Source organism: Lepidothrix coronata, unplaced genomic scaffold (genome assembly GCF_001604755.1).
Source record: "Lepidothrix coronata isolate B3197 unplaced genomic scaffold, Lepidothrix_coronata-1.0 Scaffold212, whole genome shotgun sequence".
Lineage (NCBI taxonomy): Eukaryota > Metazoa > Chordata > Aves > Passeriformes > Pipridae > Lepidothrix > Lepidothrix coronata.
The window spans coordinates 683782-694980 of NW_016690392.1; the positions used below are offsets into that span (position 1 = coordinate 683782).

The window sequence follows — 11199 nt, forward strand, 5'->3', positions numbered from 1 at the left end:
GCACGACGGGAGTTGTAGTCCTGGGGCGCCCGCCCCGCCCTCTGTCTGCCGGAGCGCCTCCTGGCGGCGGGACTACAGCTCCCAGCGCGCTCCGCGCCCGCGCCGCGCTGCCCCGCCCGGCCGCCGCGGGGCGCTGTGGGGGTGCGGTTCGCCCCGCGGAGGGGGCTCCGAGCCGGGCCGGGCTTGAGCGACCCTCGGTCACCGCCCGCGGGGCTGTCCCGGGAAACAGCAGGAACAGCCTGTCCCGGGAAACAGCAGGAACAGCCTGTCCCAAACTGCTGGGGCGAGTCCAGAGGAGGCCACAGAGATGCTCCGAGGGCTGGAGCACTTCTGCTCTGGGGACAGGCTGGGAGCTGGGGCTGTTCAGCTTGGGGAAGAGGAGGCTCCAGGGAGACGTTAGAGCCGCTTCCAGTGCCTAAAGGGGCTCCAGGAGAGCAGGAGAGGGACTTTGGACAAGGGCAGGGAGTGACAGGGGAACGGCTTCACACTGACGGAGAGCAGGGTTAGATGGGATATTGGGGAGAAATTATTCTTCCCTGTGAGGGTGCTGAGGCCCTGGCACAGGTTGCCCAGACAAGCTGTGGCTGCCCCGTCCCTGGAAGTGTTCAAGGCCAGGTTGGACAGGGCTTGGAGCAACCTGGGCTAGTGGAAGGTGTCCCTGCCCGTGTCAGGGGGGTGGAAATGGGTGAGCTTTAAGATCCCTTCCAACTCAATCCATGCTGAGATGGTCATGCTGTGACTGTCATCCCTGGCTGCACTGAGCCCCTGGAGCAGCGCTGGCCCCGCTTTCCGGGTAAACCGAGGCGCTGGGCTGTGCCCCCCGCACGACCTCGGGGACTGACCACCAGTTACCAGCGGGGCTGGCGGGGTGACAAGGGGCCGGATGGTTTGGGGGGGCCCAGGCTGGACCCCCCTGTAGATGGCACTCGTACACTGTGCGAGGGCAGCGCATCCCCCGGGAGCTGCTGTTGAGCGCTCTCGCTCCCTCCAGCTGGCGCCTGGCAGAGGGAAAACTCCCATGCCTCCTCCTGCACAGGCGCCTTCACAGCCCTCACCAAGCACCGATGTTTCGGAGAGAGCCCTGACTGTGCTGGTAAAGAGCAGCCGTGTCCTGCCCCGGCGGGGCTGCAGATCATATGAAAGCACGGGGATGTGCTACCTGTGGCCTCGGGCTGCACAATTAGGTCTTGGGAACCAGAATTCACAGTTCTCCGCTTCAACCCATGCTCTGTCCTGGGGCAGCGGAGTCACTGAGGCAGAATCATAGAATCACAGAATCATTAGCATTGGAAGGGACCTCTGGAGATCATCCAGTCCAACCTGCCAAAGGCAGTGTCACCTAGGGCAAGTGACACAGGAACATATCCAGGTGGGTTTTGAATATCTCCAGAGAGGGAAGGATTGAACAGATCGGTGCTAAAGCTCTGCTAGGTGGCTGTCCCCCAAATCTGCCCATTAGGTAGCTGCCAGCTTGCTGTTCTTTATGGTAGCTCACATGGAGCTGGACAGACCTCTGGGATCCCCTTGAGCAAGAACTGCTCCCTGAATATGTGAGACAGTTCGGTCCATCCCCAGAACAGCAGAGTGTCTCCAGACCAAATCTGAGCTCCAGACCCTCTCCCTGACATGACACTTTGAGCTACCTTGAAACTTCTTGGCTTGTCCCCATGTTTGTGAATGCAAGTTCCCTCCAACCCACTGTCTGGAGCCTCTGCAGCATCTGGAAAACCTCCAACCCTTGGCAGGGTCTGGCTGTGGAGCGAGGGGGTGCCATTTTGGAGAGGCCCACCTCTGTGAGGGAGGAGGAAACAAGTCCCAACAAGGGGACCTTCTGGAGGTCCTTGGAAGCGGGCAGCTGCCTGTCCCGTGTGTGGGGTCGGGTCACGCCGGTCCTTGGCGTCAGAGACACGCTCGAGCGGCACTGCTGCCACTGTGCCTGTGGTTTGTAACACTGCAACGCGAAGATGGTTCCTGACCACAAGTATGGCCGGGGACGTGTCTCAGATTCCAGAGCGCACAGTCACCGATGCCGAGCGCCGTCACCCCATCGCTCCCGGCCTGCGAGCGGGAACCCGTCACCCCGCCAGCACTGGCCCCCCACCACGGCCACCGGCCTCGCCCAGGCCTCACCACTACCTGGCTGACAGTGGGTCCCCAAGGAGCAGGATGGCATGAAACCCTCACGCCTGCAGCCCCATCTGCCTGCCAGGCACATCCCCTGTCCCTGCCCGCCCACGGGCACAGGCCGGCTCTGCAGCCCAACCCTGCCAGCTCTGCTCTTCCCAAGGGTTAACAGGACAGGCGTTCTGCAGAGCGGGGAGGGTTTCTGGCTGACCTTGGCTGGGACTCAGCGGTGGCGTCGCTCAGCCCGGCCCCCCGAGCGTGGAGCTGGTGGCTCCAGCTCCTCGAGCCTGGGTGGAGGTAGATCCAGAGGAAACTCCACCTCCGCGGGAGCCAACCTGCTATTGCAGGAATTCCCAAAGAAATTCCCGCATGGGCTGATCTGTCAACGGATCCATGAACTTTCTTTTACCTCTTGTGAAAGCAGCTACTTGAATGTGCTAAAAACAGCAGGGGTGAGCCCATGGCTGGAGTGGAGCTCTGGGGAGAGGCTGGGAGGGGGCTTTAGCTGACCCCTGCGCACCAAGAGGCACCCTGAAGGTCTCTGTATGTAGTGCCTTGCTGGCAGCTGCCCTCAGCAGGCAGAGCTGGGGAGCCAGGAAAAGTTTCCTGCAAAATAAAACCCCACAAAGTCTCACCTGGTTTTCCCACTGGGCTACAGTATTTCCCAAGTGACTCTCAGAAGATTTGTTTGCAGTAGAGGGGCTGGATCAAGTCAGATGAGCTTTTCTTGCTTCCAATATCCCCAGTAAGTTCAAGTCACCATTATTCATTTTGAAATCAGCCACCCAAACTCCACCCTTTCCCTGCTTCCAACCACTGGAGGCTTGATCTGGTCCACTTTTGGTAAGGCAGAGATGAGAGGCCCTCCTGGACTCAGCCTTGTCCACCCACCCACCAACCAAGAAACCCCCAGGGAAGCTCTGCCCTGAGACACCCCCTAACTTCAGGGATGCCCATATCTCCAGGTCCTCAGCCTTGGGGTCACCACTTAAAGGACTGGCTGTCCCTGGGTGACACACTGGGCTCTGAGCTGGTAGTGAGTGACCCCATCCAGGGAACAATGACAGCCAGTAGCTGGTAGAACCCAAGCTAGGAGATGGGAGCAGCTGCTGTAGGCTTTGCCGGAGCAGCACGTATTTTGGGAAGGGGTTTTGATGCATCTTCCCTCCTTTTCACCCTTGTGAGCCTGCCTTGGCAGCAGCGGAGCACTCCTAGCTCTAATCCTCTAACCATGAGCTTGTGGAGGAAGGGATCTGCCTTTTTCCCTCCTCCTTGCAGCTGTCTGATGTCCTTAGTCTCCTAGCCCTGGCACTGGGGACATTTGACCCTGGAGGCCAAAATCCTCCACACAAACACTTAGGAAACCTGGCTAATTTGGCACGAGTGATGTCTTGCATTTCTGATTTGCAGACCATCCTGCTTTCTCCTTTGAGGAGCCAAGGGACCTCTCCATACCTTGCCTTGTGGCACCAGCCCTCCTAAGACAACGGAAAGCATCCTGGTTCCCAGAAGATATTGCAGGATTCATCCATGCCACTCTGAAAGAGCAGCCCACAGAGGCTCTGTGTCCTCCACTCCCCACAACCTCCCACTGCATCTGTCTGGGATCTGCTGGTGAGCAGCCTGTGCCTGGGGACACTGCCATCTGGACCTCCTGGGACAAGTCCTGCACCAGGAAAGGCTGCAGGATTTGGCTACAGTGGGCAGCAGCTGCGGAGGGGAACGTGGCCAGGACCACCCTGTGTGGTAGCCCAGCCTCTGCCACCCTGCAAAACAGGGAGCATAGAAGGGAGGACATAGAGGAGATGATGGTTCCCCTGGGCCCTGCTCATCATGAGTGCCAGGGTGGAGTTTGGACCTCCAGCTTTGCAGATGCTCTTCTGAGACACTTTGGATATTCCCTAAACCTCTTCCTCCTAACAATTTTAATTATACTGGCTGCTGTTCAAAATAATAATGACAGGGAGAGGAGTCAATGCTAAGCAGCAGCCTGTCACGCTTCATGAGGTGCCCTCAGGGGACACTGGGCCAGACAAGCAGCCAGCCCAGAGTTGTGCCAGCAAAGTGGGTGCCGGCTGCCACACGGAACCAGCCACCAGTGGGCTTTGGGGTCTGGGCTGGCCTCTGTGTGAGCGTGAGAGCGTGTGCAGGCACTCGGGTCTCCTTTCTCTCCCCCTCTCTGTCTTTTATTTGCCTCCATAAAACATAGGAAGTTCAAGCCATTCATTTTTCTATTTGTGTCTCCCTCCCCACGCCCCGGTTCCCTCCCTTGCCCCCTGCAGCCTCTCAGCTCGCTGCTTGCCCAGCATCCTTGACCCCGAGAAGTCTGGTGTGTATGCACTTCCCTTTTGGCCCATGGAAAGCGCCACTCTGAACTGGTGCCTTGATAAGTCTGCTGTGGGAAGGCAGGGGCTCCTGGGCTCCCACACAGGGCTTTCCCATGTAGCGTTTCCTATGCTGTCCCTGCTCCCCCGCGCCATCTCCAGACCCGGGCAGTCTCTCCGGATGGCGGTGCCCCTCCCTGCCAGCAGGTCTGTCCCCTTCAGGATCCCGTGACTTGCTCTGTGTCAAAAGCCATGGCATGTGGAAGGAGGCCTTCTCCTGAGGAGGAGGATGTTTGATTGGCTTCTCATGGGCTGACACAGCACCTCTCAACTCACCTGCAGCAAAGGATTGCAAAGGGCTTGAACCCCCCGGCCCCTTCCTCTTGGCACTTTTGCAAGCAGAGCTCTGAAACACTCTCCCACAGAGTTTGGGATCAAAGGGATCTGTGTCCTATCTGCAAAGAAGCAAGCACGTGGCAGCAGACGGGACTGGGGTCAAGACCTAAGAGGGGCTGGAAACTGGGTTTGACTGGCAGAGAGGAGGAAGGAGAGGATCAGCAAAGAGGGCTGAGACCTTTTCTCTGTAATACTCCCCTCGAGCTTCTTTGCCAAGGGACGAGAGGCCCTTGGTGCATCAGCTGTGGTCTGGTGGTGTGCCAGAGGGCGAAGGCAGCGTGCTCCCTGCCTCACTGCCTCCATCACTCCCTTTGAAGCCCCCTGGACACCCCTTTGCCCTGTGCCATCAGGACAGCAAGGCCCAGCAGAGCCAGGTCTCCGGGGTTGCGCCCGCTGCTCCCGGCAGCGATGGGAGCACAGATAAGAGCCGCTCTCCCGCTTATCGCCCCATCAGCGGCGCTGCAGCGGCTCCGCTGCCCCACCGCCGAGCACCGAGCCCTGATCTCATCAGCGCACCGCACACTTGCAGCTCGAACAATAACCTCCTTCCCTACCCGACACAATTCCCAGAAATGCACAGCCTCCTGCTAAAGCCTCCCTGGGGGAAAGCATGCCAGCCGGCCTGTCGGCACCAGCACGGACATCACTGCCAGCCGCTGGCAAACGCAGCCTGCTGCGTCCCCGGCAAGGAGGTACCTCTGCAAAAACAAGGGTGTGCTGGGTGTGGTGGAGGGAGAGGCCAAATTGGAGTCCTTGGGGCCACCCAGGAGCTGGCCGTCCTCAGGAAGTACCTCTCCCTCTGGGTGTTCATGGCCAGGTGTGTTGCCCCTTCCCAACCACCCTGTTTGCAGCCCCTGGCTTGAGTGCTGTCACCCTGCTCACTCCTGATGCCTGCTGGGTTCACAAAGGGGCCAGGGGGAAAAACCAAGCCCGATTGCCTGAGCTGGGAGGGTAGAGACAGGTCTCTGGGTACTCCTCACCCCAGCGGGGAACTCCATCCTGGAGAGGCTTTTCTGCATCTCCCAGTATCCCTAAGTGACTCAGTCTGCCAGAGCCTTTCCTCGTCACAGCTGAGTAATTGCTATTGCCTCTTCCAGATTAAATATCTGGACACTCAGGAAGGCATGGCTGGATGCTCAAGGCAGGTATTTACCTTGCCACAGCTGAGCTGGGAGTGGGAGAGGGCCCCTTAAGCTGGCACAGCCATTCTTTCTCCAAGGGCTTCCTCTGGAACTCATCAACCAGTCTACCCATACACAAGGCCAGATGTGCCATCCAGGGAGGGGCAATAGCGGCCCTGCCTGCACAGGCAGGGGCACAGCAACAGACCTGCAGCCTCAGACCTCACAGGGATACAGCAGATATGCCAAATCTCCACACAGAAGGTGCAACACCAGCACTCATGGATGGGGAGCAGCACCTGTCAGGGCACAATGGTGTCCCCAGTGCAGGAGGACCAGCCTCGTGGTGTCCCTTGCACGGGATGCATTGTTCATGAAAACACACGGGGAAGTCCAAGGAGGACAGACTCGCTGGCTGCATCGGGCTTCCTGCCTCCTGGCCCCGGCCGCCGCCTGACATCATTGCTCCTGGTGGGAATGGCCACCCTGGCCCCGCTCGGTCCCTGACATTAGCCAATAATTTCCTGACCTCTTGTCCGGCTTTTCAGCCTCCTACAGCCCCCCATGGTGTGGAGGCTTTTATGCCTGATGTATCTGAGGTACATAGATCGCTGTGCCTTTTGCAACCGGACCTGTCTATCTCGCGTTGGCCTTTTTAGCCACCAGCGCGCTTGTAACAAATGTGGGTAGAGCCCTTCCCAAATCTTCATTCGCAAAGCTTAGCCATGAAAAATGATGAAAAATGAATCTGAGGTATATAAATATATAGAGATATAGATATAGATATAGATGTATGCTTGACTCCTGCCACCATGGCACGACTGCTGGCAAACCTGCATTTTCTTCCTCACTACCATGGGCACAAGGGAGGTGATGCTCCCTGTCACCTCACCATCCACATCCAAGGGTACAGGATGGCACTGCGCCTTGATCCCCATGCTCCGTCTGCTTTCCACCCCTCTGTGGGGTGGCTGGAGACCCTCCATCTTGCACTTTGGGTCCTATATTCCTTAAACACCCTCCCTGTGCCCTCACCAGTGTGTGGCATCAAGGATCAGGACCTTGCCTTGATCCCAGGGACACAGCACAACACTGGGGCTGGGGCAGGCTGAGCTGCTGGCATGTGACAGCCCCACGAGCTCCATCCCTCTCATCCTCCCATCCCACTCATCCACCTACAGATTCAGTCCAGACCAGGAGTATGTGTTCTCCAGAAATCCCCTGTTTATAATGACAGGGTCCAGGAAGGCTGAGGAGGTGGAATGTGGGGGGAAACAACACAGATGTTGGAAGGATGATTCCTCCTGTGAAGCACAGGAATGCACCATGCACCGGTCCTGTGGAGGCACTGACCTTCCCACCATCCTTGTATGTGCCCAAGTGATAACAGGGTCTGGGTGCAGCATGTGCTGCCTCACCCATCCATCCTGCACCCCTGGTGTGCGTTTTTCCAAATACATAGACTTTGTTGTGAAAATGTGGAGGATCCAGCAAATCTCAGGCTGTTGCTGCACAGCCTCCCTTGCCTTGCAGCCATGAGTTTTTTTCCCTGGGTGACTCCTCATGAGCAGAGCATAACCTTGGGCTGATGCACTGCAAACCTGCCCTTGTCCAAACCTGCTGCCATCAGCATTTTGCTGCAGCTGCTTCCAGTGCTGCTCTAAGAGTTTTTCCTTGCAGCCTAAACCCCCACCGCTGGCTCCATCCTTCTGGCTCCAGCCCACTGGGGATGGAAGGTTTCTCCTTCCCGAATACAAATATAACTGTAATCTGCTAAACCCTGCTGTTGATCCTGACTGCATCCTCCTGTCCTGAGCTTTCCTACAGTGCCTTTTATACCAGTAATAGCACCAGGCTCCTTCTCCCATCATTGTTGACTCGACAATGAAAACTGTTTGTATTATTGTGTCCCCGAAGCTTTGCCAATAGCACATGTGTCCCGAGCTGATAGCAACAGGCTTTGGCAAGGCTGCAGCTCCATCAGATAAGAGCCTTTAACCTTATTTCTCCAGCTTGAGCGCTCCACGAAGGGCCATTCTGTCGTGAGCTTTTCCTTATCCTCCCCGAGCACTTGCAGATCAGAGTGAGACTCCACGGGCCAAGAAGAGGGGTCGCTGGCAAAGGGCAGAGGTGGAGGTGTTCAGGGCAAGCAGCCTGGGAAACGGCTTCAGCCTGGGTGAGAGAAGAGCCCTGGGGGGAGATGGAAAGACAGAGCTGCTTTCCCAGGCAATTTAAGGGCCAAATGCACGGCCGTCCCCTGTCCCCTGCCTTCCTCAGGGACCCGCTCCACCCCGCCGTGCTCCACCTTGGCCCGGCTCCCGCGCACAGCAGGAGCAAAGTGGAGGAGAAACGCTGGAGCCCGGAGGCCCTCGCACGCTCCCGGCTGGCCCGCGAACAAAGCCTTTCCCTTGGAGCCCTTCCCTGCAGCCTCCCTCCTACCCCGGCCCCCTGCGCTCCGCCAACCGCGGGATCCCCGGCACCGGCACAGCCTTGGGGGTCCACACCATCCTCCTCATCCCACCCTGCATCCCTGTGCCGAACCCCTCCCTGGCTGCTCTCAGCATCCCTGAGCTCTGCTGCTGGGAGATTTCACTGCTGCTTTCTGAGCTGCAGCACAAAGGATGCTCTGAAATCAGAAAGTAAAGAAAACAGTGCTGCCTCTGGCAATGTTTTAAATCTCATTTTTAGTCCAATTTATGGGAGGGATGTCACAGTTCTTGGAGTTTTGAACTGCAAATGCTACATGTTCCATTTCCCTTCTGTTAATGCAGCATTGAAAAAGCAAAAGTTGTTCCTCTGCTGGCAGGGAGGGAAAACTCTCAGGTCCTTCTTTTTATTCTTAGCATTATTATTGTAATTATGATCTATTCTTAGTATTATTATTGTAATTGTTATTATCATTCTCTCACAGGATAGAAGCACTCTATCAAAATTACCGGGATACATCCTGCCTTTGATGGGGAGATTATTGTCTCTAAAGGGCCCAAGGAGAGGCTGGGCCTGAGGAGAAGCCCCATGCCCTGCACAACACATGAGGAAACTGAGGCACAAAGCCATCACAGCATCTACCCTTCTCTGAGCCAAAACTACTCTCTTCCACTGGTGTTTCCTTGTCTACGTGAAGGTGAGTTTCTCTCAGCAACATCCTCATCCTTTCTGCTGGATGGTAAAAGCCTTGGTGAAGCACAGAGGTGGCCACAAGATCCTGTGTGCAGTGGGGTGGGCTGCAAGTTTTGGTGAAGGTTGTCACTTCTAGGGATGCTGCAAAGGACACCCCTTCCTCCAGGCCTTGCTCCGGTGATGCTCAGAAACCAGGGAACCACCTTCCCAGGATCCTGTGAGCAAGTCAGCCCATGTGTGGAAAACCTGAGCAGAAAGCACTGGGTTGGGGCTTGCAGACAAAGAAAGGAGAGGGGAGAGAAGAGAGAGGAGAGAGGAGAAGGGAGAGGGAAGCACAGTGCAGCCAGCAGTCATCTGCCATCTGCAGCTGCCCGGTGAGGTAATGCCTCGTGCTAAGTTAAACCATGTCAGGAGCCACAGCAGCTCCTGAGAACAGCAAACCTTTCCCAGATGGAGATGTCCTGTGCTGCTGCATCAGCCTTCCCAGCAAGAAAGTAGATGACTGACCTTCCTACTGCCAGCTGGGGGGCCTGATGCCCACAGGGGTGCAACCAGCCACTCCCTCACTCCTGCTTCCCTGCTGCTGGAACTTCATTTTAGGGAACAGAAAGGCAATAACCAACTCAACCCTTGCTGTGAGCTCCTGAGGTCTGAGACACACAGCTGAGGTGTAATTGCTCTGTTGCCTTCCTTCATTCCACTCCTCTCCCCTGCTTGAAAGTGGCATCCTCATCCACAGTGGTTATCCATGGTGCTTCCAGCTGAATGATGCTCAGGGAGCAAGGGTTAAGCAGACACCCAGTGAGGCCTGGAGGTTGGGAACCCACAGAGCACATCCCTGGTGAGAAAAGCATCTGCAAAGTGGAGGCTGCACTTTTCCTGGGGGTCACATTGTCTCCTGCCAGTCCCCGAGGCTGCAGGTGAGGGTTCACCACTCCACGGAGAGAGGCCACGGTGGAGCAGCAACCGGCCGTGGTGCTTGTGGGCACATGTGGCTGCAGGGCCACAGATGGGCAGCCCTGACCCACCTCCTCAAAAATCCAGGCTCAGAAACCCTCCTAATTGCAGTTTTCCTTTCCCCAGCACCCAAAAGGAGGTCAGGCAGACCGGAGCAGCCAGCCTGAGCATGCAGAGGGAGCAGGATCCCGGTTCTTGGCTGCATCTCCTGCACAGACACCAGCGAGCAGGATTTTCTTCCAACTCAAGCGATGGAAGCAGCGAATAACCCTGGCATGCCCAGGCTCTGCACAGCCCAACTGTCAGCCAGCTGCCTGTTCCTGGGAGGATGCAGTGCCATAGGCAGAGAGCATTTTCTTACTGTAATCAAGAAAAGAAATTGTGCCGATCGGAGCAGCTGAATGGCAGCCAAATCTGCTTCTCGGCGGCTTTTCTACACTCTGTATTCATGTATTTGGCATGAGTAGCTCTGCATTGAGGTAATTCATTAATGCTCAACCAAAAATGTGTTTATGGGAGTCTTGAAATAGTTGGTAGAAGTGTAAGACTTTCCTTCCTAAAAGCCTGGGCTCTCTCTGTGATGGGAACCGGGTATTAAAGCATCGAGTGCTGCTGCAATCAGCTGCCAGGGAAGCGACTCCAGGCAGCGTGTGTGCACTGCATGCTCCAGCACGCTCAGATCCCCTTGTGCTGAAGCCTTTCCCTGGATTTAGTCAGGCCATAAGCACCGTGGGTGGGATTTGCAACAGCTTGGCTCGTGCTTGGGGTGTGGGTGCTTCACCCCAGGTTTCACAGAGAGCAGGTTGGAGAGCAAACACAGGGTGATGTGGCTGGAAGTGTGGCACCCTGAGCTGGTGGGACCATCACCAGAGAGTCAGGGCTGTGCCAGGAGGGGCTGTGGCAGGGCAAAGGCAGGAGAAGGGGAGGCAGGACAGCCCTGGTGAGGACCAAGGACTCTGGCCATCGCCCAGGAGGCTGTGGCGGCTGTGCCTGTGTGGAGCAAACAGCTTTTTCAGGTTAGCTGTGGGTTTCGCTGCTTGCACAATGGGTATCGCTGTTGTCGTTCCAGTTATAATCCTGTATAAACAAGGCTGACCTCTGGTTATTGAAAAGAGCTGAAAATAAAGACAACTTTCTCCGCTTCCTCGGATGCGGTG

General features: G+C 56.7%; 1 long non-coding RNA gene across 2 annotated transcripts; it reads left to right on the forward strand.

Moving 5' to 3' along the window:
• The first annotated feature begins 8069 nt into the window (after positions 1–8069).
• On the forward strand, positions 8070–10254 carry LOC108506356. 2 transcript variants are annotated; one of them, XR_001877751.1, is made up of 3 exons: positions 8070–8141; positions 8877–9089; positions 10169–10254. It is a non-coding gene; the product is annotated as an uncharacterized LOC108506356 (long non-coding RNA). The 2 variants fall into 2 exon arrangements; XR_001877750.1 differs by lacking the exon at positions 10169–10254 and adding an exon at positions 9847–9917.
• Positions 10255–11199: the final 945 nt, after the last annotated feature.